The following is a 27,951-nucleotide window of genomic DNA, read 5'->3' on the forward strand; positions in this document are numbered from 1 at the left end:
CCTTACCTTTAAAATTATAATCTTATGGAATGATATATCATATTTTCAGGTACCTGGATCAGTATTTCTAAAGCATGGTGATAAAGTTACATTTGGTCATCTACAAGGTGTTCTAATACAGCCAGGAATGTACTCAAGACAACTAGAATCAGAGTTTCAATTTCAGGTAAGATATGGTTTTCTTCCAAAATAATAAGTCAGTTTGATTTTGCATTATAATTTGATATTATTTTCCAAATAATTATTTTGTCTTCATTTAGCCAAGGAAGTTATGATTGACATGATGGGTCTTATAGACAAGTAATCTAGTAGTTATGAATACAATTTTTATGTCAATTTTATTTTCTATGTACTACCAAACCAGAGTGGCTATAGAGTTTCAATTACGCAGCAAGATGTTATTTTACATCTCACAGTGTTTTTTTACATCTGGTGTTTTTTTTTTGACATCTCAAGGTGTTTTTGACATCTCAAGGTGTTTTTTTTTTTTTACATCTCATGGTGTTGTTTACATCTCATGGTGTTTTTTACATCTCACAGTGTTTTTTACATCTCAAGGTGTTTTTTTTACATCTCATGGTGTTTTGCTTACATCTCAGGGTGTTTTTCGTTACAAATGACATAAAACAAAATACAGACACTGATAGTGTGAATGCATATTAAAGGATACATTTGATCATAGAGTCTATGTGTGGTGGGTGGAGGGTCTATGATTTGACCTCACTGTGAACACAAATCAACATTACTGTCGGATGAAACAAGGAAGATTCAAACACAGAACTGTTTATTTGTGTTCACAGTGAGATAACATGTAACATTTCATGTGCATAAGTGCTATCAGTGTCTGAATTTAGTTTGTAACAAAAAACAGGTGTGATGTAAACACGTCATGTCGCCGAATTGAAACTAAGTAGTCTTTCTGATTTGCAAATAACTTCATATGATAGTTTTGGGACTATCACACAATGTCACACAAGCTCAACAAACATGGTTTGTTTAGGTCAAAACTCCCTCCTCCTAAACAAACGTTCACAAGTGCAACATTATACATTTATGATATAAACCATGATGCAAAATATACCTGTCACACCACTATGATTGATGCAATGTAAAAACATTATGGTAAACTTGAAGTTCCAACCTTATGAACCTGTTTACTGAGATGATGTAAACACATCAACATACTACTGTAAACCCAGCACTGTATCTCACATTAGAAGTAAATTTTATCAACTTATCAACATCTCAGTAGTAAATACAGAAGCTGTTATCATTGAAGGCGTGAAAGTTTTCGAATTTTGGTTAGAAGTGTAAAAATGAAGTTTAGGAATTGCATTGATGCCAGACACCCACCCACCCACCCACCCACCAAACAAATGAAGTTCGCTTATTGAGCTTGTGTGACATTGTGTGATCGTCACTTAGGTTATTCAAGTTTTTATTCATCACTTTCTGATGCTATGTCCAAATTGTTTTACCATTACATTATATTCCCCCTGGCATGGACCCATAACAGCACAACAGGTCATGCCCTTTATACTTCTTCCTTGGGGAGCATTGTAACCTTTGTATGCATAGGATTAAATCCTGTACAATTTATTCTTGGGTTCATAATTCATATCCATATTCATATTCACACTGCAATCTGTCTCAGTATCTAGGACCTGCAATGTCCTCAATTGTACAGCTGTGTTGACTGAGGCACAATCATGGTTGCACTCTTCTTGCCTCAAGGCTTTTAGCATTTCACTGTTTTCAGAAACATATTAGAACTTAGTACTACTGCAAACCCGGTTACTTGCAGATTCTGAATCGACCACTCTAAACATTGTACCATTGTGACTCCACCATAATCAGGGCTCGAAATTAACAGTCGACCCATACCCACAGACTACCAATTCTTGTCATGGGGCTACCATAGTTTGCAGCTGGTAGTCCACTCAGGCAACCACTGATTATGCGATGAGGATGGAAGATTTGTGGACATACAAGTATTTTAATAAAACATATATTTCCAATGCTATAGAGGAAATTTGTTTTCTGTTCAGGAATATCAGACAGGTCACCATCCTTGGGCTACCAATTTCTGAAATTACTAACCCACTAGGACGACCAAAGAAAAGTTAATTTTGAGTTCCGATAATTTACTAAGTCTCGATTTCAGACTGAGAGATAGAATATTAGGTTTTGAAAACAGACTCATCTCTTTATTACAGTTTGAAGAAGTTGGAGAAAGTGAATCACTACCATCAACACCACCAAGGGATGCTAACTCAATACTATCCATCACATGGAACTCCAACTCAATATCTCCTCTCAATATGTTGGGAAGGACAATAAAAGGCAATGGTACACCAACTGAGAAAGAGAATTCATTTCCCAGTATTGATACAACAGATAGTATTGAGATTGACAGTTTACAGACAAGTAATAGTGAAACTCCAATTATAAATGGATTTCTGAAGACAGATGCCAGACCAAGGCAAATCTTTTCATGTGAAACACCTGGACATGTACCAGCACCACAAATTATGTATGTACAGAATGTCTTATACATATATAGATTAGGGTTTCAATCAATCTGATTAAAATCCGATGTAGATGTCGGCTAATTGTTCATTGCTTCGTTATTTTGCCTGAATTGACCTTCTTGGTACATCCTGTAGAGGAGGCGATCAGGCTAAAAAATGTAAACATGTACCAAGAAGGTCAATTTAGGCAAAATAATGAAGGTAAAATAGCAATGAACGATTAGCCGACATCTACATCTGATTTTAATTAGATTGGGTTTCAATCCCAGGTTCTCACATTAGTATTATCGCATCAATGGAGTCATAAAGATTAGGCACGTTTTTCCTTTTGGACTATCTTGTTCTAAAGATCTGCAACAGTACTGTTTTTTCATACCTAGATTTTAATTTTAATTTTTATCCGAACTGGTTCTTTCTATTTCTCCTTGCAATGGAGAGGGGAAAAATGATAATATGCTTAAACAGTTTTCACGTACAATAATACTGTGATTTGGGTTTAGAACCAGGATAAAATGTCTGTGAACTTTTGGTTGATTTTACCTACTTACTGATCATCAAAAAATAGTATTGGTACACGAAATATGATGATGTCATTCACAGTTTCAGTATAATCTAACAGAGTTTATTTGGATTGCTATAGACAACTGTAGGTTACAGTCATTCTTCACAGTCTATGGAAGTTTCACACAGTTTACAGTCATTCTTCACAGTATATGAAAGTTTCACACAGTTTACAGTCATTCTTCACAGTATATGGAAGTTTCACACAGTTAAGTCATTCTTCACAGTCTATGGAAGTTTCACACAGTTTACAGTAAAGTGTTAAAGAGCACAACAGTGATAAATAACCATTCCCATTCTTGTGAACCCCAGAACAGTTACTGTAAACCAGGAAATTTTCGCTTAAGATTTATTTTCACTAATTTCACTGGAAAACAAAAACACAAAAAATAGTACCATTAGTAGTGACTATAGCGCCTTCTTGTACATGAACACAATGTACCAGTCTGGTAATCAGTAAAAATTAGTAGTGACTAAAATGTCTTCTTGTACATGAACACAATGTACCAGTCTGGTAATCAGTAAAAATTAATAGTGACTAAAATGTCTTCTTGTACATGAACACAATGTACCAGTCTGGTAATTAGTAAAAATTAATAGTGACTAAAATGTCTTCTTGTACATGAACACAATGTACCAGTCTGGTAATCAGTAAAAATTAATAGTGACTAAAATGTCTTCTTGTACATGAACACAATGTACCAGTCTGGTAATTAGTAAAAATTAGTAGTGACTAAAATGTCTTCTTGTACAGGAACACAATGTACCAGTCTGGTAATTAGTAAAAATTAGTAGTGACTAAAATGTCTTCTTGTACATGAACACAACGTACCAGTCTGGTAATTAGTAAAAATAAGTAGTGACTAAAATGTATTCTTGTACAGGAACACAATGTACCAGTCTGGTAATTAGTAAAAATTAGTAGTGACTAAAATGTCTTCTTGTACATGAACACAATGTACCAGTCTGGTAATTAGTAAAAATTAGTAGTGACTAAAATGTCTTCTTGTACAGGAACACAATGTACCAGTCTGGTAATTAGTAAAAATTAGTAGTGACTAAAATGTCTTCTTGTACATGAATACAATGTACTAGTCTGGTAATTAGTAAAAATCCGTAGTGACTAAAATGTCTTCTTGTACATGAACACAACGTACCAGTCTGGTAATTAGTAAAAATCCGTAGTGACTAAAACGTCTTCTTGTACATGAACACAATGTACCAGTCTGGTAATTAGTAAAAATTGGCAGTGACTAAAATGTCTTCTTGTACATGAACACAATGTACCAGTCTGGTAATTAATAAAAATTAGTCTTTGAGAACTAGCTGAAGACTGTAAAATTGCAAAATTTTGTAGTAATGAAAATATCTAGTTTACAGTATTTTGATGCCTTGAAGGATCTAATTCTGTTTGAGGTAATGAGAATTGTAAGAAAATACCCCATTTCTTTTCTTTTCCATATTCTTAGTCATTGACCTTTCCTTTCTTTCTTTCCTAGTTCTACAGAACATACAGCTTTATCCATGATATCACATCCAAAGACACCAGGGAGAGACTCAGGAGTGTTTGACAATGACATATTTGATAGTGACCCAGGTAAGAAACGTAAATTAACTCTGATAAATACTTACTTGCCATATGCCAAAATATCTGATTCTTACAAATATCTAATATCTATCACAAGTGAAATGCCGGTAGTAGTCCAAACTTCTGAGGGGTTGTCTGAGGCTGAGCTGTTAGCTTGCATGCCTCTTACATGTACCTCTGCAGCCAGGGTTTGAACCTGCCAGGTGTCGGCTGTGTTTGATTAAAAAATTAACCAGGTCTGTATGTAAGGTCAATTTGACCCTGCTGAACAACGCAGGTTTTCCCGGATCCTCGGGTACTCTGGTTTCCTCCTGCTTCTTCAACACTAGGGTGCTGCTCTTGTGGTGACCATTCAACAAATTTCCACAAATTTATTTGGATGAATAAAGATTATTTAAACAATAATGTACGCCCTCCCAGCCCATAATGGACGAAAGCAAACTTTGAACGACATAATGGGCGAGGCGACCGCTGAGCCCATTATGGAGTGCAAAGTTTGCTTGAGTGTATTATGGACTGGGAGGGCGTACATTATTGTTATTATTTTATAGTTTTGCCAATTCCAGTGAATTTGTAGACCGAGAAACGCAAAACAACATATAATATACACAGCGCTGAACATCGTCTGCCATGTTCGGCCCGGAAGCTGAATACTAATCATAGCGACACAAGGACGTACACGTACACACACATATACACTTCAATGAACTCCTGTGAACACAAATTTGTTTCATTTTAATTTTAATCTTTTTAAAAAAAATTCTTACGGTGTTTACCCCATAATTTCCCTGTTCTTAAATACCCACACCTTTATTGCCTTACGGACATAAGCTTGTATTGTTATTCTCGTTCGGGGGCCGCGATGCCCAATAACGGAGTACATTATCAGTAATAATGTACAGCGATGACGTCACAAAATTCACTGGAATTGGTAATGCTATAATATAATATTATATATTATATTATAGCATTACCAATTCCAGTGAATTTTGTGACGTCATCGCTGTACATTATTACTGATAATGTACTCCGTTATTGGGCATCGCGGCCCCCGAACGAGAATAACAATACAAGCTTATGTGTTCTGTTTCTTCATATGACTAGGTATTTTTTCGAAATGTATGTTGTTACTTATGATTGTCATTTCTACTGTTTAAAAATACAACGCATTCATGAAACAAATTTGTGTTCACAGCAGTTCATTGAAGTGTATATGTGTGTGTACGCGTACGTGTATGTACGTGTGTCGCTATGATTAGTATTCAGCTTCCGGGTCGAACATGGCAGACTATGTTCAGCGCTGTGTATATTATACGTTGTTTTGCGTTTATCGGTCTACAAATTCACTGGAATTGGCAAAACTATAAAATAATAACAATAATGTACGCCCTCCCTGTCCATAATGGACTCAAGCAAACTTTGCACTCCATAATGGGCTCGGCTGTCGCCTCGCCCATTATGTCGTTCAAAGTTTGCTTTCGTCCATTATGGGCTGGGAGGGCGTACATTATTGTTTAAATATTATTTAATTATTATTCATAATGTACAATGTACATTATCTGGACTTCACATGTTAGGGTAGATTGCTCCTACATTGTATAGACTTCACATGTTAGAGTAGATTGCTCCTACATTATATGGACTTCACATGTTAGGGTAGATTGCTCCTACATTATATGGATTTCACATGTTAGGGTAGATTGCTCCTACATTATATGGACTTCACATGTTAGGGTAGATTGCTCCTACATTATATAGACTTCACATGTTAGGGTAGATTGCTCCTACATTATATGGACTTCACATGTTAGGGTAGATTGCTCCTACATTATATGGACTTCACATGTTAGGGTAGATAGCTCCTACATTATATGGAGTCGGACTTCACATGTTAGGGTAGATTGCTCCTACATTATCTTGACTTCATATGTTAGGGTAGATAGCTCCCACATTGTATGGACTTCACATGTTAGGGTAGATAGCTCCTACATTATATGGACTTCACATGTTAGGGTAGATAGCTCCCACATTATATGGACTTCACATGTTAGGGTAGATTGCTCCTACATTATATGGACTTCACATGTTCGGGTAGATAGCTCCCACATTATATGGACTTCACATGTTAGGGTAGATAGCTCCTACATTAAATGGACTTCACATGTTAGGGTAGATTGCTCCTACATTATCTTGACTTCATATGTTAGGGTAGATTGCTCCTACATTGTATGGATTTCACATGTTAGGGTAGATTGCTCCTACATTATATGGACTTCACATGTTAGGGTAGATTGCTCCTACATTATATGGACTTCATATGTTAGGGTAGATTGCTCCTACATTGTATGGACTTCACATGTTAGGGTAGATTGCTCCTACATTGTATGGACTTCACATGTTAGGGTAGATTGCTCCTACATTGTATGGACTTCACATGTTAGGGTAGATTGCTCCTACATTATATGGACTTCACATGTTAGGGTAGATTGCTCCTACATTGTATGGATTTCACATGTTAGGGTAGATTGCTCCTACATTATATGGACTTCACATGTTAGGGTAGATTGCTCCTACATTATATGGACTTCACATGTTAGGGTAGATTGCTCCTACATTATATGGACTTCACATGTTAGGGTAGATAGCTCCTACATTATATGGAGTCGGACTTCACATGTTAGGGTAGATTGCTCCTACATTATCTGGACTTCATATGTTAGGGTAGATAGCTCCCACATTGTATGGACTTCACATGTTAGGGTAGATAGCTCCTACATTATATGGACTTCACATGTTAGGGTAGATAGCTCCCACATTATATGGACTTCACATGTTAGGGTAGATTGCTCCTACATTATATGGACTTCACATGTTCGGGTAGATAGCTCCCACATTATATGGACTTCACATGTTAGGGTAGATAGCTCCTACATTAAATGGACTTCACATGTTAGGGTAGATAGCTCCTACATTAAATGGACTTCACATGTTAGGGTAGATTGCTCCTACATTATATGGATTTCACATGTTAGGGTAGATTGCTCCTACATTATATGGACTTCACATGTTAGGGTAGATTGCTCCTACATTATATAGACTTCATATGTTAGGGTAGATTGCTCCTACATTGTATGGACTTCACATGTTAGGGTAGATTGCTCCTACATTGTATGGACTTCACATGTTAGGGTAGATTGCTCCTACATTGTATGGACTTCACATGTTAGGGTAGATTGCTCCTACATTATATGGACTTCACATGTTAGGGTAGATTGCTCCTACATTGTATGGACTTCACATGTTAGGGTAGATTGCTCCTACATTATATGGATTTCATATGTTAAAACCATCAGGAATAAACAGAAAATTGTGTTTTTATTCTTTCAGGTGATGATGAGGAACTTCTAAGCTTAGCTGCCAAGATTACTGAAGATTTTGAGAGGTGTGATAGTGAAGAGGATATCTTTAATACAGTGCCGATAATTAACCCCAGCAGGGCTGGCAGTCTGTCCCCTGTTTTGCATCCCCTGACTTGGAGGTCAACGACACCACAAGAAATTGGAGTAAATCAAAAGAAAACAAATACACAAAGAAAACCAGCCACTGGTGGGAAAAGGAGAAGAGGTGAGTGTTAGACCCGATAGTTACTACTTTAAATTACCAAAAGTAAATTATCAATTGTTACATTTAGTCAAAAACAATAGAAACTATCGGTAACAGGAGTCAGAGAAAAGAAAATGTATTGTGAGAATGAATGTTAATGGATTCTTGTAGTACACCCCTGATGATCTTGTAGTACACCCCTGATGATCTTGTAGTACACCCCTGATGATCTTGTAGTACACCCCTGATGATCTTGTAGTACACCCCTGATGATCTTGTAGTACACCCCTGATGATCTTGTAGTACACCCCTGATGATCTTGTAGTACACCCCTGATGTTCTTGTAGTACACCCCTGATGATCTTGTAGTACACCCCTGATGATCTTGTAGTACACCCCTGATGATCTTGTAGTACACCCCTGATGATCTTGTAGTACACCCCTGATGATCTTGTAGTACACCCCTGATGATCTTGTAGTACACCCCTGATGATCTTGTAGTACACCCCTGATGATCTTGTAGTACACCCCTGATGATCTTGTAGTACACCCCTGATGATCTTGTAGTACACCCCTGATAATCTTGTAGTACACCCCTGATGATCTTGTAGTACACCCCTGATGATCTTGTAGTACACCCCTGATAATCTTGTAGTACACCCCTGATGATCTTGTAGTACACCCCTGTTGATCTTGTAGTACACCCCTGATGATCTTGTAGTACACCCCTGATGATCTTGTAGTACACCTCTGATGATCTTGTAGTACACCCATGATGATCTTGTAGTACACCCCTGATGATCTTGTAGTACACCCCTGATGATCTTGTAGTACACCCCTGATAATCTTGTAGTACACCCCTGATGATCTTGTAGTACACCCCTGATGATCTTGTAGTACACCCCTGATAATCTTGTAGTACACCCCTGATGATCTTGTAGTACACCCCTGATAATCTTGTAGTACACCCCTGATGATCTTGTAGTACACCCCTGATGATCTTGTAGTACACCCCTGATAATCTTGTAGTACACCCCTGATGATCTTGTAGTACACCCCTGATGATCTTGTAGTACACCCCTGATGATCTTGTAGTACACCCCTGATGATCTTGTAGTACACCCCTGATGATCTTGTAGTACACCCCTGATGATGCTGACGGAAATTTGGGATTCACTTCCAAGAAATGTTTTGACTCCGAGTAGAAATTTTCATTACTAAGAAAATGCAGTTTATGGCTTCAAGAAGCACAGTTCCTTGTCAGTGCAAGAACCACAGTTCCTTGTCTGTGTAAGAACCATAGTTTGAGGATGAATATTCATGACCGATTGTCTTCAGATAAAGTCATGAATATACATTGTTCATCTAATTCATATTCATTGCTAAGACCCATGATGCAACAGTGTACCACTGCAAGAACTGAGGAAAATTTATGTGATGTGAAATCATGAAATGACTCTCCAGGGTCCAAAGTTTGAAAATACCTTTATTTCCTGGAGTAGTGCTCTCCTATAAAAAATACAACAGAGATAAAACTATACACTGGAAATGCAGTGTTGCAGCCAGAGGGGGTTTTGGGGTCATTTGACACACATTTTTTGGACCTGACCCACAATTTTGGAAGTGACGGGTCATAGATGACCCACACTAAAATTGTATGCAAATATGTTTAGCAACACGACCACACCTATAGCAACAGCCAAATGATCGTGTCTATTGCATAGATAACAACAGGGTTGGATAGGCAACTGCATAATCATTCAGCAAATATCTAGCATGGGTCAGCATGTGGGTAAATATTTTGAAAAACTGTACAGTTGTGCTACAACGCTATTGGTGCGTTTTTGTAATGTCCCCCCAAAATTGTATGATGACCCAGAAAAATGAAAGTTTTGGGACACTATGTCCCACTCTGTGAAAAGGCTGGCTGCAACACTGGAAATGGAGACCTCTGACTCATCACTGCCCAGCCCACACTCTCTCCTGGGGTAATACTATTAACAGGATTCTACTTCAATTTTCAATTTGGTTTTTCTTGCCAAATGTGTATAATATCACTTTGTGAATCATGTGAAATCATGAAATGACTCGCCAGCTCCAAAGTTTACAAAACTGCATTTACTTCCTGGTGTGGTGTTCCCCTACAATTCATTTTCTTATTAAAGTAATAATCATGTTTGTTTGTTTGTTTGTTTTATTTCAGGGAGGCCTGCAGCAAAATCTAAAAGGAAAGCTACACCTTACCAAAAAAAGAAGGCAGCAGCTGCTGTTGAAAAAATAGAAACACAATGGGAAACATGTGACTTTTATGCATGTCAAAAACCACAGGAAGATACAGTAGCATGGGTAGGTATTTGTAAGATGTCAAAAGTAGTATATATACAGGGGTAAACAAATCCACTGGTCGTGGGTCCGGGACTAGCGATTTTTTGGATGGACCACTCAAATTTTACCTTGTCTGGTTCATCGGACCAGTACCTTACTGTTAATAACTATGTTAAAAAGTCATCTGAATATACAGATTCATAGGTATTTGTAAGATGTGAAAAGTAGTATGTATATATAATAGCATGGGTAGGTATTTGTAAGATGTGAAAAGTAGTATGTATATATAATAGCAGAATGTAAATATTCATGACTTCTTATTGTGTATTATACCATACATTAGACAAGTTGAACAAAAAATATGGAATATATACTCTTGTCGTTCTATAACACGACAACACGTGTCTACGTCACTAGTTCTGCTGTATTCGAAATATGAGTCAAAACATCCAAAATAACCATTATTGTACTTCATGTTCATGTCTGCAAGATTATTGGAATAATTGAATCAGAATGAAGGTCACACCTTTCTCTTTATGATTCATACATTAATCTCTCTCTCTCCTACCATTTCCTTTCGTCTACAGGTTCAATGTGATGATTGTGATGGTTGGTATCATGTGGACTGTATGGGATGTACATATGACGCTGTCAAAGATTCCAGGACTGCATTTCATTGTGGATGTATGTAAAATGCTGTGTTGGTACCACAAACCAGGCAATTACAATATATCAACAAAGGTTTGAGCATGGAATGCTGTATTTTACACAGTAAACCATACACTTTGACTTCTGATATAAAAGAACATTCCAGTGTGAATGAATGAATGAATGAATGAATGAATGTATGTATGTACGATACTAAACATATACATGTACAGGCTCTTCAGAATTTGGGCACATTGTTTCAAGTATTTGTCATTGAAAGAACTTATAAATAACATTCACATTAAGATTCAAGCATTGTTTTACAGATAGTATAATGTCTGTAGCAGGTTTTTTTTGGTTGATCTGCCAAGAAGTCTCTCCACACAGCCTACAAACTTGATCATTCAAATTCAGTATTTTATACCACATCTCAGTAACTGTGAATGAAAGTGAGTATAAACATATGATTTGTTGACATCCAAGGTTATTAGTGCAAAGGTCACTTCCTCATATACAGCCAACTAGGTCACGTCAGGGTAACTTGACACAATTAACATAATATATACATCATGTGATTTATTCAACCAATCAGCTTATATGCTTGGTATCCATGTAAAATACTAAGTTTGAATAACTGAGTTCACAGGCTATGTGGAGAGAACACTTGTCTGGTTGACCAGCTAGCTTGTTGTATAGGCTACAGATGCTACAAACAATAGGGCATTGTTATGACATTACCTCCAAATTACTTTATTGCTAACTATGAATATATTACCAATGACTCAAATAATTATGAACTAGACAAAGTGGACTCAGTCTACCTGAGTTTCAATTTTCCTTGTGTCTACGCAAAATACAAGAGGCTTTAAATATATAACTACAGTGTAAACAGTAGATAAGTGTGTGATAGCCTATAAAGTACGCCGTGACGGGGCACCCTCACAGGAGGCCGGTGAGGGTGGAAAGGCACGACATATCTCGCAGTCTACATACGTTATACTGTTTAGAAATACTGACTTAGTTCATAGTTCAATATTACAGATAAATGAGTTTACTTCACTAAATGTTTGTGAGTCTGGCTCACAAAATATGCTATAAGAGGAAATAGGTGCTTGATATTGGTACCAGTAAATGCAAACTAAATATTACAACGAAAAAGTTTGCTTTGCTAAATTTCCTGTGTAAAATATTTTTTGGTTCAGTAACCTGAAATTAGTAGAGAAAACATGTATTTCGTAATATACCATGTTATTGAGAAAAGGGGCATTGCTTTATTTTCAAAAGGATGAAGGAAATGGTAAATGAAAAACTGCTTTTAGAATCCATCCTAAATTAGAACAACTTGTTTATTTATCCAAAGAAAGTTACATAAACAACTGATAATGCAAACTTGTCTTTCTGATATAGTTATTTAGAATATAAAGTTACATTTTTAGACCGTGTACAACTACGCAGAAAAACATTCCATACCTAGTATTTATTCCATTTTTATCAAGAGACATTGATTCAGTCTTCCAAAGTTTGATTTCAGTTTTATTGAAAGGCAAACATCTTTTGACAAAAACACACTCTACTTCACATTAATGTATAGCATTGGTATTACAGGACTGAGATGCTATGAATAGGATTTTTATGAAGGTTTCTAAAAACCAAAGAATTTAGTGCAAAGGTCAATACATATTAGTCTTTCAAAAAAAAACATGACAATTCCATGACATTCTCTTTAAGGCCCCAAAAATAATTGTTTGGTTCCAGTTACGCGACCCCAAACTTTTCTTTATGTGTGTTTGAGAAAAAAATAATAAAATCTCGAAAATTGTGAAGTCTTGTGCGAAATAGTGGATGTGTAACTTAAAAAGACAATATAAAACTGTTCTTCCAATCTTTAATGGCTGTACATCTGATGAGAAGAAACCAATAACACAGATACCACATGGAAAACATAACTACCTGAACTAGACCATCACATATGAAAAAAAAATAGAGAATACAAAATCTACCTACCCCACCAATTCTAAAATTGAATGTAATTGGAACCACACAATTTTTTTAGGCCTACTAGAGAACAAACTTGTATATCAGTATTAACTTCAGTTACTTGTACAGAGAGAGAGAGAGGGTATTACAGACAAGCAAGAAATAGCTCTGTGTAATGTTTAAAGGCCAAGCTAAACTATAAACCTAGATAGTTTTGCAACTAGAACTTTCCAAAACCAGTCTTAACAAGAGTTGAAATGTTGTGCTTTTACAGTCTGCAACAACCGATAATTCACCAAGGAGTAAGGCCGAAAAAAAAGAACTGTTTCTGGTCAGGACAGTTTGTCTAAAATGGTGTGATGACGCAATTTTTTTTAAAATTCTCAACAAACCTGTCACTCGGTCTACTATTTATGGCAGTTACTGTTCTTTAGAGCAAGTGTGTATGTAGGGCAGATGTCCTTTGCTTGTTCATGATTGGCTCTGCAGTTGTCCTCACTGAAGTAGGGAGGGTTATTTTTGTGCTTCCCCATGTATCTGAAGTCTGTATGGACTGGACAAACACGCACAAAAAAAGACTAACGTGGGGTATTCAAGGGATGTGTGTGCTGACCAGAAACATTTCTTTTTTTTCGGCCTAATGTTTTTTTTTTAAATGTAATTTTTTAACCTGGTGCACTGTGTTTACACATAAGGATATTTTAGGAACTACTTTTTCCATTTTTGTTTTCCAGCAAAATAAGTGAAAATGACTCTTTATCAAAACGTTCCAGGTTAACAGTATTTATGACAAAAATCAATTCTAATAACCAATTTCACACAGCTGTAAATATCACAACTGTAAAGATGAAAGCTTTTATGAAAGCATTTGACTAGAACCTAAACCCTTGAATACTTTCTGCCACTAGAGGGCGTAGTAGCAGATTGGGACTGTATGTTATGTCATTGGGTAGGCTACATACTACACAAAGACTCAATTGTCTCTTTTATCTTAGCTTGCCTGTAGTACCCCTTTCCAACTACATGTACATTTTTTAACATTAATGCTGTCACACAAGCAAGGGCCCAGTACTGGTGTCTGAGCACCCGTCCGCCCACCCCTCATGTTGAGAAAGGTTACAATGGAATTGTTCAGGGCTCTAACATGACTCAGTATGATACATCCAAGCCATCATTTGTTTTGATATTTTTAAATTTATAGATAGAATTATAAACAAATAGATTAGTATTATGTTATTTGATATTTACACTATAGCAAATATCAATGAAATACCTCAGGATAAAGTGTGTTAGTGTATTTGTTCTGATGCCCACTGCCATGAAGATTTTGTTGTTTTGAATGTATTACTTATGAAGGAATTACTAGTACTTTTGGCCTTGTAGGGGAGACCATTTCTTGCCAATCTTGAAATATCTAGCATTATAATAGAGAGTAGCTTAGGTGATTATAAAGGGAAAGGGAATTTGTTATTTCAGTATCAAAAGTTTTACCAAGAAGTTACATTTTTTAGGTGATTTATTTGTATGTCCGAGAAAATAATGGATATAAGTTAGAGACTTTTTGTTTTGTTCGATGCTGCAGCTCATGAATACAAATCATAATGTGGTCACAAAATGGCAAGTTGATCTAAGATTGGCTATACCAGTTCTCTACTGTAAACCTGGATATTGATGATGAATTTGCATTTATGAATTAAAACTCCAAAATAAATAAGCCACTCTAAGTATTTCAGATTAAGAAAAGAATGAGAAATAGGGATCTTTTGTTTAACATTTTTTGGGGAAACAATAATAAGCACAAGTACTATAGCTGTAGTGTGAACCTCAAAAATTAAGATCATACAATATACCTGTTGTCGGTTTCAAGATGCAATGTGTAGTACGTGTAGATAAATTGATGCCCAGATAAGAATTATAGATATGTTCAAGTTAGAACTTTATTTTAGTTGGAAGCTTTAACTATACAAAAAATTGCCTTTGCTTGATGACTTTTTTCAACTTTTTCAGAAACTTTCAGCATGTACCAGTTTAGTTTTTAATGTACCATTAACCTCATATATATATATATATACCAAAGTAAAAAAGGTAAGTTTTTTTTTTGCACTTCATTGACAATTTCACAGAAAAGGCTGAGAAAGACAACACAACTCTAATGATTGTAAATACAATTTAAATTTTTAGTTTCATATTGAGAAAGACAATCTAAATATATTTCTTTCTTAGTAGCTTTTATTTGCAGTATTAGGTTTATGTTATCATAAATGTATGCATATTACAAGATTTTTACATTGATAAGTGATGCCAAAAACTAGACATGCAATCAAACCCACCTAAGTGTCATGACAGGATTATTTAAGGAGACTTGAAAATTTTCCTGCTGTCTTGTTGTTTATGTTATTAATGTGTTTTTTTCTGTCATTTGATTTATCAAGGGTTTTGAATATCATAATCTCCATTACTATCCTTAAAGGGCAAAGTTTCAATTCTGTGTTCTTCCAGTAGTGTCATTTTATCAGGGAAGCCATAAAATTAGCCTGGCATATGCCATGACAGAGCGCCCTCACACATTAGTCAACCCCTCTCCAAAAGAGGCCAGTGAGGGCAGTACAACACTATGTATCTTACAGTCTACCATAAGAATTACAAAGAATAATTTGTTTTGTTCTGGGCCAATGTTTTACCTTTTTCAGTATATATGTATAACTTCATCAGTCAAAGTTTTTAACACTAGAATTTTCATCCTTACCCAAAATCCACCTCCAAAAGAGCAAATCAGATATATGGGTTATTCTATTGTTTTAGGCAAATCAGATATATGGGTTATTCTATTGTTTTAGGCAAATCAGATAAATAGGTTATTATATTAATTTAGGCAAATCAGATATATGGGTTATTCTATTGTTTTAGGCAAATCAGATAAATAGGTTATTATATTGTTTATGCAAATCAGATATATGGGTTATTCTATTGTTTTAGGCAAATCAGATAAATAGGTTATTCTATTGTTTTAGGCAAATCAGATATATGGGTTATTCTATTGTTTTAGGCACATCAGATAAATAGGTTATTCTATTGTTTTAGGCACATCAGATAAATAGGTTATTCTATTGTTTTAGGCACATCAGATAAATAGGTTATTCTATTGTTTTAGGCAAATCATATAAATAGGTTATTCTATTGTTTTAGGCAAATCATATATATTGGCTATTCTATTGTTTTATGATCTCAATGGCTGTACTAGCCAAGTATTTGTTACGCTTTTGAATAATTGCCAGTCAACGTTCTCTTTTGAATGAGCTCTATTTCAAATGCAAGAACATCATCCTACAAGTTACTGAAAGCTAGTATTTGGAAAAGTTGAAAGTTGACTTGGTGTACATGTAGACACTTCCCTCTTTTAATAGCCTTCAGTAAACACCAACCAGACTAGTAATGTGTAGTAGAGGTATACTGAAATCTAGTGATGACATCAAATACTGCAATGGTAGACTATGATACACTGTTGTTCTGTCCTAACCGGCAATCTCTTCAGAGGTGATGGCTGATAGGGTAGCGTAAGGTTATACCATACAGATTAAAAAGGATGTAATGTGTGTTGTGATATAAACCCTGAAAATAATTTATTAAGTTCTTTCCATTTGCCATGACACATAACCAATACTTTACCTCCAGAACAACCAAATATTTTTTTGTAAGAATCATTTTTCAGACTATATATAACATGTACATTTATGATCCAAGTTCATCATTTTACAAGATAAACTTGTTTTACACCTTTCATCATTTTACAAGATAAACTTGTTTTACAGCTGTACACAGCTCGATTGTTATTGAAGGGAGGAGTCTAACAGTTAAATGAACATAAACAAAACACTCTTGCTGTATACTGTAATAAAAGTGTTCTTGTCTAGCAAGTCAAAAAAAACAAAATGTCAAATGATCAGCATTGGTCATTAAATGTACATGTTATGAATACCACTAATTTTGACCTATAGTGTACATGGTATACATTACTTTTATGTTTAAAAATAGTATGTTAAGTTTGGTCAGTCACAAATTAATTTTAGTCAGATATTTTTATTATGAAAGTTAATTTGTATCATTAATAGTTAAAATATTTTTTATGTCAATAAATACATTTTCTATTAAAGACAAAATGTTTGTCTTACTTATGAAAGTTAATGTGTCATTTATTTTGAAATTGTTTCAATACTATAGTCAATAAAAAAAACACCTTCTACTCTAACTCCTTTGAGCTACTATTCTATTCTAACTTCTACTTCTACTCCAACTCCAACTCCAACTCCTACTCCAACTCCAACTCCAACTCCTACTCCTACTCCTACTCCAACTCCAACTCCAACTCCAACTCCTACTCCTACTCCTACTCCTACTCCTACTCCTACTCCAACTCCAACTCCAACTCCAACTCCTACTCCTACTCCTACTCCTACTCCTACTCCAACTCCAACTCCAACTCCAACTCCAACTCCAACTCCAACTCCAACTCCTTTTTCATTGCCTGTCTAGGAATTGAACTCAGGACTCGGAGTTACCAGTCCACAACTATACCCACTACACCATCTCGGGTCCCCCCCAATTCTCTATGTTCTTTTTATCCTTTTATGTCTTACAATCACCAACAGTAAATGAAAAAAAATGTTCTCAAACCCTTACAGGAATTGAACCTGAAACTATATAGTCTAAGGCTTTGAAGTGGAGAACCTTAGTCACTGTGCCACATGGGTCTTGTCATAACAACAAACGTTACATGAACTATTTATCTCTTCATAATCAATGCACATGAAATAAAAAAAAAACACCTCCAACTGTAACAGGAATCGAACATGGAACACTATAGGCTTAGGTTTTCAAGTACACTGACCCATAGGGAATTTGTGTTCATGCTCTGCGGCGACCATTCAACAAATTTCCGAATTTATTTGGACAAATAAAGATTATTATTATTATTATGTATTTATGATGGCCCTCCAATAGGCCCTCCATGGGTCTTGTCATAACAACAAACGTTACATGAACTATTTATCTCCTCATAATCGAATCAATGCACATGAAATAAAAAAAAAAAACACCTCCAACTGTAACAGGAATCGAACATGGAACACTATAGGCTTAGGTTTTCAAGTACACTGACCCATAGGGAATTTGTGTTCATGTATTTATGATGGCCCTCCAATAAGAACTAGAACCAAGAAACCATATATAGGCAAAGGCTTTGAAGTTACCAATCTGATTAAAATCGCCTCCTCTACAAAAACGTAAACATGTACCACGAAGGTCAGGCAAAATAATGAAGGTACCTCATATACCTTTTTATAAAGTGTTGATGTTGTGTCCGATCATTAGTCTTCTGTCCAATTTCACTCTGAAAACACTTTTAGTTAGTAGTTTGACATCGTACATAGCACGACGATGAAAACATGTAATTTCCAAAATGGCGGGTGATGACGTCACAAACTATCGCGAGATCTCATGTACCACGAGATTTCGTCTAGACGCGATGTGTATACACTACTTTTTAGAGTTTTGAAACTGCACTCATCTTTGGACTTAGTTTGAAACAATTTTTAGCTTTTCTGGGAAAACTTAAGATCAAAAATGTGTTTGAAAAAAATCGATGTGCAAAGATTGAGATTAGAGATATAATTCTGTAGAGAGAAAATTTGGTTTTAACTTTTAAACATGTTTAAGTAATATTGAAGAAAAGAAGTATACACAAGCATTATTTTTTGGTGCTCATGTAATTTTTATTGAATAGCAGCCATATTTGTATGAACAAATTGCTATATTTAATACTGCATAATTAAACATCAATCATAGACTTCATAGACCATCGCTATTACTGACATACAGCAATTATGTGCACCATTTTAGAGAAACTGTCCTTACCAGAATCAATTCTTTTGTTTTGCCTTACACCTACCTTTATACTTTACCTTAAGTAGATGGGTACAAATGGTCCCCGAAAATAGACTGCGAACATGGTGGCCAATTTGCATAGTAATTTACATATCAATAACATGGCAATTTGTATAGTAATTTACATATCAATAACATGACAATTTGCATAATAATATAATATGCATGTCTTCAACACTGAAATATACTCTGACATGATGATATTTCACATACAGTATACATCACCCTTGAACATTGCAATCAGTCATCCTCTCAGGTGAAAGTATTGACGCATGGCAGATGGCTGTTGGAAATGGCGGCCTGGGTGGCAAGGACGGTGCTGAAGCGACACAGGCTGAGTTTAGACAGTTTTAACTTTGGTTAGTAATACAAAATAATTTACATAAAACCATGGCTAAAATAATAAAGTGTTGTGTTTACAACGATTCATATAGCCATGACGAGTCACTTTTTACCAACCATCAAACTCGTGCGTTGTTCATGTAATGAATGACAGGGATTTCCTCAGATTTGTTGATACGTACCAACAATTATGTCATCAAATCTTTCAATATAATATCTAAATACCAGGATTGAGTTATACCAGTCTCAAGTAATGAATGAGTTTGCTTCAGTAAGTAGAATACAATATGTAACATTTTGTAGGCAACAAAATTTTGTGTCCAAAAACCGTCTTAACTCGGCCTGTGCCCCTTTAACATCATGATCTCTATAGCAGGGAGAACACTGTAGATGAAATACTGTGGAAAAATACAACAAAGCCATTCTGGGATACTTGTCCAATATACATCACAAGGAAAGTTATATAATTACAGAACAAAGCATAAAAAATAACTGATAGATTTAAGGATTAGGGGTGGAATCAATAGTTCAATGTAGGATAAAAAACTAAATTCTTTTACTTGGAGGTTGGGGTTTGAGCCATTTTAGTTTTCATCCTGCAAAATAAATTTTAATTGTAATGGATGTTTTGTACAAATACAAATATTTCTTTCAAAAATGTCAAATTGAGAAATCGAAAAAGTGTCAATAAAAGTTATTTCCTCACTACATGCTGTCTTTGTTTTCATACCACTACATACTACTACATACTGTCTGAATCAGTTTTAAATTTTGGCCAATTTAGTTAGAAGGGGGGGGGGGGGGTTCCGAGGCTTAAAGTATAAGAATTTAGATTTTTTATCCTACATTGAACTATTGATTTTGCCCGTCAAGTTCAAGGCATTTGAAAGATCCTAGTAAACAATGAGAAACTCAATTGTAAGAGCAAAATCTGGGTAATGCAAAAAAATGTGAGTTACTTATGATATATGATTATTGAGTATAGATGAATTATATTAGCAGATGTCATGAAATACTTTATAGTCTTAAGTTTACACAGTTATCTTTAGTAAACTCTGCTGACTGTAAAATTGGCCTATTGCATCAAATTTGAAATAACCGAGGAAAAATATTTGAGGTAAAATATTACTACAATTTAAAACTGACTATACTAAGCCTATACTGGTAACATGCTTTCACCAAATTTTTACCGTACGTAGTCCACGTGCAATTAAAACTGAAGTTTCTTCATAAATCTCTAAAACTAGAATATCTCCCTGTAAATATATATATATATATATATATATATACCAAAACTACATATTTTTACAGTTTATGTCTCATTAAAAAGATAAGAATTATTTTGCAAAAAATAAAATATTAAAAATTGAATATGCAAAAATTGTATCACCATGAAAATCCCCATGTCAGTTGTACATCACATGTACATTACTATGAGTTATTATAACAGTTATAATCCAGTGTTCTCCACGGATTGTTTTGATAGCAGGGCAGCTCATTTGCATAATGTATTCATATTATTTGCAGAACAATAACTATTAGTTTTCACAGCTAAGCTACAATTATTTCAAACAATAATGATTAGTTTTCTCAGCTAAGCTAAAATTATTTCAAACAATGATGATTAGTTTTGTCAGGAAAGCTAAAATTACTTCAAACAATAACTATTAGTTTTCTCAGGAAAGCTACAATTATTTCAAACAATTATGATTAGTTTTCTCAGGAAAGCTAAAATTACTTCAAACAATAACTATTAGTTTTGTCAGGAAAGCTACAATTATTTCAACCAATTATGATTAGTTTTCTCAGGAAAGCTACAATTATTTCAAACAATAATGATTAGTTTTCTCAGGAAAGCTAAAATTATTTCAAACAAATAACGATTAGTTTTCTCAGGAAAGCTAAAATTATTTCAAACAATTATGATTAGTTTTCTCAGGAAAGCTACAATTATTTCAAACAATAATGATTAGTTTTCTCACGAAAGCTACAATTATTTCAAACAATAATGATTAGTTTTCTCAGGAAAGCTACAATTATTTCAAACAACGATTAGTTTTCTCACGAAAGCTACAATTATTTCAACCAATTATGATTAGTTTTCTCAGGAAAGCTACAATTATTTCAAACAATAATGATTAGTTTTCTCAGGAAAGCTACAATTATTTCAAACAATAATGATTAGTTTTCTCAGGAAAGCTACAATTATTTCAAACAATAATGATTAGTTTTCTCAGGAAAGCTACAATTATTTCAAACAATTATGATTAGTTTTCTCAGGAAAGCTAAAATTATTTCAAACAAATAATGATTAGTTTTCTCAGGAAAGCTACAATTATTTCAACCAATTATGATTAGTTTTCTCAGGAAAGCTACAATTATTTCAAACAATTATGATTAGTTTTCTTAGGAAAGCTACAATTATTTCAAACAATAACGATTAGTTTTCTCAGGAAAGCTAAAATTATTTCAAACAAATAACGATTAGTTTTCTCACGAAAGCTAAAATTATTTCAAACAATAACGATTAGTTTTCTCAGGAAAGCTAAAATTATATCTAACAACGATTAGTTTTGTCAGGAAAGCTAAAATTATTTCAAACAATAACGATTAGTTTTCTCAGGAAAGCTAAAATTATTTCAAACAATTATGATTAGTTTTCTCAGGAAAGCTAAAATTATTTCAAACAATAACGATTAGTTTTCTCAGGAAAGCTAAAATTATTTCAAACAATTATGATTAGGTTTGTCAGGAAAGCTACAATTATTTCAAACAAATAACGATTAGTTTTCTCAGGAAAGCTAAAATTATTTCAAACAATTACGATTAGTTATAATTATTTCAAACAATAACAATTAGTTTTCTCAGGAAAGCTACAGTTGAGTTCAAATGTTTTGAACAATAACTGCAGAATAACACCTCCGGAAATATCCTAACTAGGTTTAAGTCCTATTTACCATGTAGTTTTCAAGATATAAGTTTTTGACCAAAATTGAGATTTGTAGACCTAATTTGCATATTGCTGATGGGATGATCATATTGTGACTACATCTTCATCTACACATCCCTATAGGCACCCCCACTCAGTCCCATCTGCTCAGCAATTTTAAAATGATAGACTTTTGACCAAAAAGACACACATTTTTAGCCCTAATTAGAATATCACTGATGGGATCATCCCGTCATGACCAATTCCTAAACTAAACACCCCCAACTACCAAATTTCAACCAATCAGCCCAGTAGTTTTGGAGAGTAAGTTTTTTGACCAAAAATAACATTTTTTGACCCAAAAACGCTCATCTCTGATGCAATCACTTTTATGTTAACCGTTTTCCATCTACACGCCCTAAGAAATGTCCCCACCAAATACCAAGGCAATCAGTCTGGCAGTTTTTGACTTTAACCCTTTCACCACCGATTCCCGCTACAGCGGGAACGCTCTAGGGCGCCCACCGATTCCCTCTACAGCGGGAACGCCAAAGGTCATTCAACTACTACGACGTTCAAACCATTTAACGGCAGCTATTGCTGCAAAACTTGCTGCCATAACTAGTTCCACACATGCGTATTAGCCTTGTTTATCTACACAGCCATTTTGAACACATGTTAGTGGATGGTTTTCTAGCACGATTGGAAAGACAAGCGATCGTAATTTTTGTGTGCGTTTTTCGTCAGAAAGATCAAATTTCAACAACGCGGAAGTAATTAACAGCTCACATAGCATCTCCTACGATGTCATTTTGACAACTGTCCTGAGAAATTTCCACTGAATTTTTACTCAAAAACATTGTTGAATACATCAGGTCAGTTGTGGGAACGGTATAGGCTTCAGAACTCCCACGAGGGCCGACTGATCTACCGGCGGGGAATTCACCGTTGCCGTAGTGAAAGTTGGCAAATTGCGTAACTTGTTGACCCGTAGCATTCGCTCATACTATGGCCTTGGGCTCCAAAAGTAATTATTTTGGTCATATTTCTTTGTGGTAATGTTCAATAATGAATAATACTCATACAAGTTCAATTTATACTGGTCAGTGGTACAATGTGGGCGGTAGATTACACACAATCTTGAAGATTTTCCGATCACATTTTTGAATGCGTTTTTTAACGGTAAAATTCAAATTTCAACATGGCCACACCGAAAATTGTCTCCCCTAACATCGTTTGCGATGTAAATAACGACTCTGTTCATGAAAAATTCTGTTTAATTTTGACTTTGATGGCATTTATGAATGAAAGGAGATGGCTGTGTGAACTCAATGTACTCAATGTGACGAAAACATTACAGGCTGCATATTTCTGTTGGTCGGTGTGTGCGTCGGCAAATAAAGCCATTTTGCCCATCCGATTTTGGCGCCGATGCTACTGACTTACGGTCATTTTTTGCCGATTTCTGGCATAAATTGAGTAATAATTTTTTGTTGTTCTGCTAAATAATGAATTATATTTACAAAAACCAACTTTTCAAAAGGTATCAAGGTGACAACTTTAGATATTTTAAGACACTTTCATTGCCGGTGCGGCACCGTCTGTTGCGTCATAATGGGATTAGTGAGCCGTTAATTAATTTCGTTCAAATTTTTACGACTCAAAATGTAATTTTCTGCCAAATTTTCGCCAATTTTGACAATTTAACCAGTAAAGAGAAGTTTTGTAGGAACATAAATGTTGGTATTTTGAATTTTATTTGTAATATAAATATTTTGTTTATTTGTGATATGTCAATAAATAAACGACTTGTGTTAGTTTTATTCATATTTTATTACTTTAATTCATATTTCGGTTGTGTTTGTGGAATTTGAATGCATGTATTTGCAAGTGTGATGTAGAGAATTTATTTTCCAATGAAATGATACCTCATTTTTTAAAAATGAGCAACTCTAAGTATTTTTATATCAATTTGATTACATAACACTCACTCTCACCTGGTGGTCAGTGAGGGGGGTGGTGGAGAACAAACATTCCCAGGGGGCAATTGGTGGTGAAAAGGTTAAGTCGTTTACACACACACACACACACACACACACACAGACAGACAGACACTTTGCCATGCCTATAGCACTACTGAACCTTATCAAGTTCAGTTGTGCTAAAAATGGAGTGACAGTACTAACTTAAATTATACATTAATTCTTGACTTCTGATTAACAACACAGTTTTGATACTTAGAGACTGGCTTATTCATGACATCATCACCAGAGGTTTCACTATAAACCCATGCAGGACAAGAAAGTCCCAAATCACTGAACACATGTCAAGTGCAGTAAAGCTTCTAGACTATATTTGAAAGTTGAGTGAGTTATTGAAACTTTTGAAACTATAAATGTTTATTCCAATGTACATAATGCCAAAGAATCATGCAATCCCAAATATCAGCTAGGCTCTCACAATTTTCGCTCATGTACAAAAGTTGTGGTTTCATTACCGATAAGACTCCTCAAATGTGGGAACTTGTTCCTTTTTTCATTTGTATAACCATTTTTTGGATGGCAGCATCTTGAAAACAGCTCTTTTAGGGTGACATTTCTCAGTGTTTTCCCAGTAATCTTCAACTTTCTGCTCTGAAAAAGGGAAAGAAACTTAAGCTGATTAATGTGGCATACCTTATGTGATGTTCTAATATCTTGCCATTGTCTGAGAGAATGGTTAATTTGGTGATTTAATAGCATGTACAAAGTAATTATTCTTTAAGTCAAAAATAAGTAAACATGTGTTTAATTTACATTGCCTGTAGACATCTAAAATGTTGAGTTGCTGGAAAAGAGGAGCGGTGTTGCAACGGAGACCCGAAAACGTGATGAGACGCACTATCTTTTCTGTATTTTGAGAATGGGTAGTAGAAAAGTTGAGTACGTGTTCCCCCAAATCTCAATGCAATAGCTAATACATAGTAGTATCATAGAATTATAAAATGAGGACGAGAATTGACCTTGGAACACAAAATAGTGACTTTGGGTAATAATGCCTATTAATGGAGCGATGTCATACCCCCCCCCCCCCCCCCCCCCCCCCCCTACGTACATACAACACGTTGTATGTACGTAGGGGGGTATGACATCGCTACCGATTTTATAAGAATATCGCCAATCCCTATAATAACGTCATAGTTCTGTATTAGGAGCCATGCCTATAGCACTATTAAACCATATCAGTTCAGTTGTGCTAAAAACAAATCAACGTCTACATGTCCCATATGGTATGTCACCTTTGTGTAAGGTTTGAAAGAAATTGGATATTGCATGTCTGAGAATGGCATATTACGGACGGATGGATGGATGAACAGAACCCATTGTAACAGTACTACCCAGGCAAGGGGCGGCTAAAAATGACATACATGTATTGTGGACAGATGCATGGTCAGACAGAGCCTTTTGTAATAGCCACCTCTTTCCCAGGGGCTAATAACACATTGATCCTCATCTTACCTCTCTGCTTCTCCTGATTTACGTTGTAACACGGTGTGACATTTGGTCTCCCTACTCCATAACTCCAGTTCCTTGTTTCTGACTGTCTGACTTTGACATTGCAGTGCTATACCAAATTTTTGCATTTCCTGTAATATACAAGAATTAAAGAATGAAAGATTTGAAGTCAGTCTGTATGTCCATACATTATATAGGCACATGCACACGCACACACACACACACACATATTCTGGCCTAGGAAATGCATGCTTTGTTATGGTTGATGCAAGTACCAAATGTTGGGGAATCTGTGTATGTGTGTGTGTGTGTGTGTGTGATTGATAATCCTCATGGCTCCACTAATAAGATAACACTAATGTGAGAACCTGGCATTGAAACCCTGGCCATTCATTGGATGGTTACCAAACCATATCAGTTATTGACATTACTATATATGGAAGATGTGTAGCAAGTTTCAGGAAAGGTGATGCAGCAGTTTGTGTGATATTGTGTCCACAGACTAACACTCACAAGCCACAAACAAACAAACAAACGAACGAACGAACGAACAAACAAACAAATTAAAAGCATAACATATCCTAGAATCAGTTACCAAGCCTCTTGCCATTAAGGGCATAATCCCCTGGGGGGGGGGGGGGTGTTTATGCCCTCAACGGCAAGAGGCTGGGTTATGGGGTAACCAAGACTAGTCTAAACATACATATCTGTCCCTCAGGGAAGTAAACAAATAATGCATGCCAAAACAACACAATTTAACATTTTGAAGGTTGTCCACGTTTAACTGTTATATTATACTAAGACACTGGTACTTTCAGTTTTATCTGTAATTTTACTTGCAATAGTGCAATTCCGGGAAATGTCCTAATTTCGTGGTAGTCATTTGCATATACAAATAGAGAAATGTATAGTATATGTACATAGTATGCATGCATGCATGCGTGACAAAGTCGCAGTCAAACAATTTTTGACTTATTTCATATAAATTTTAAAATAAAGATGGATATGATCAGGCAAAACGAAAGTTTGAAATAAAAAATAGTCTGCTTCTGGTAGCAATTCAAGTGAAAGCTGCACACAGACGTGACGTATTGAACTTAAGTCGACCTCTCTACCTGCTCTAGGTGGCCCGGCGTTCACGCCCCAATATAAACAACGGTGGACGCAACAACCTCTGCTCATACATTAAATCCTTCTAACGAAAGTGTAAACTAATCCTAAAAGACTATAACCTGGAAATATTTCTCACTCGTCAAACCAGTAGTATTCTAGTGGTGTGTTCATTCCCAGGGCCGTCTTTCATTTCCATGGATAATGCGCCGAGGAGTGAAAGAGGCCCGTAAATCTTACATAAATAATAAAGCAGGCGTTTGCTTTGCAGCCTACTAGCTTTTATCTACATTCGAGTCCTGTAAACTTATACTAGCGACCTGTCAAAGGAGGCCACAACTTTCTTTGAACATTACATGTAGACAACGAAAAGGACCAACCAATGACCACTCGTACTCGAGGCTTCAAGTTCCTGGTGTGGTTCTTGCATGACAAGAACTTCCGCCATCGCTTTATACTTACCGTCAAGGGAATAACATCTGTGTCCATGTTGGTACTGATCAATACTTTATCTCCAGACATGAAGGAATGTGTTGGACCCAAGTGTTTCGTTCGAAATTAGCAAAGTCAAAGGGTTTTGACATCACCACCGTCCAGCACGTATGTCAACATGGTCAAGCAGATATATTTTACCCATAACCCTCTCTGATTTGAATACTTCCGAGTTACTCGAACGTGAGCACGTGCATGTGTTGTTATTTTTTCCATACATGGCGTACGTAATATTGTGTGTGTAACGAAACGACCCCACATATTCCTATAAGCTTACATGATAAAATTAATATACCAATCTTTATATTGCATAACGATATGCCATAGCACGTATGGTAAAGCATACAGAAATAACGTGAATACCATTTACAATGTAATAATAATATATCATGTAAGCTTGTATAGGAATCT

General features: G+C 35.4%; 1 long non-coding RNA gene across 1 annotated transcript; it reads right to left on the reverse strand.

Annotated features, from left to right (window-relative positions):
• Positions 1-22,225: 22,225 nt before the first annotated feature.
• Positions 22,226-27,667, reverse strand: LOC144451473 (uncharacterized). Its single transcript, XR_013482298.1, has 3 exons — positions 27,511-27,667; positions 25,942-26,069; positions 22,226-25,077 (listed from the first exon to the last, which is right to left on the reverse strand). It is a non-coding gene; the product is annotated as an uncharacterized LOC144451473 (long non-coding RNA).
• Between the last annotated feature and the right edge of the window lie 284 nt (positions 27,668-27,951).

Source organism: Glandiceps talaboti, chromosome 21 (assembly GCF_964340395.1).
Source record: "Glandiceps talaboti chromosome 21, keGlaTala1.1, whole genome shotgun sequence".
NCBI classification, from domain to species: domain Eukaryota; kingdom Metazoa; phylum Hemichordata; class Enteropneusta; family Spengelidae; genus Glandiceps; species Glandiceps talaboti.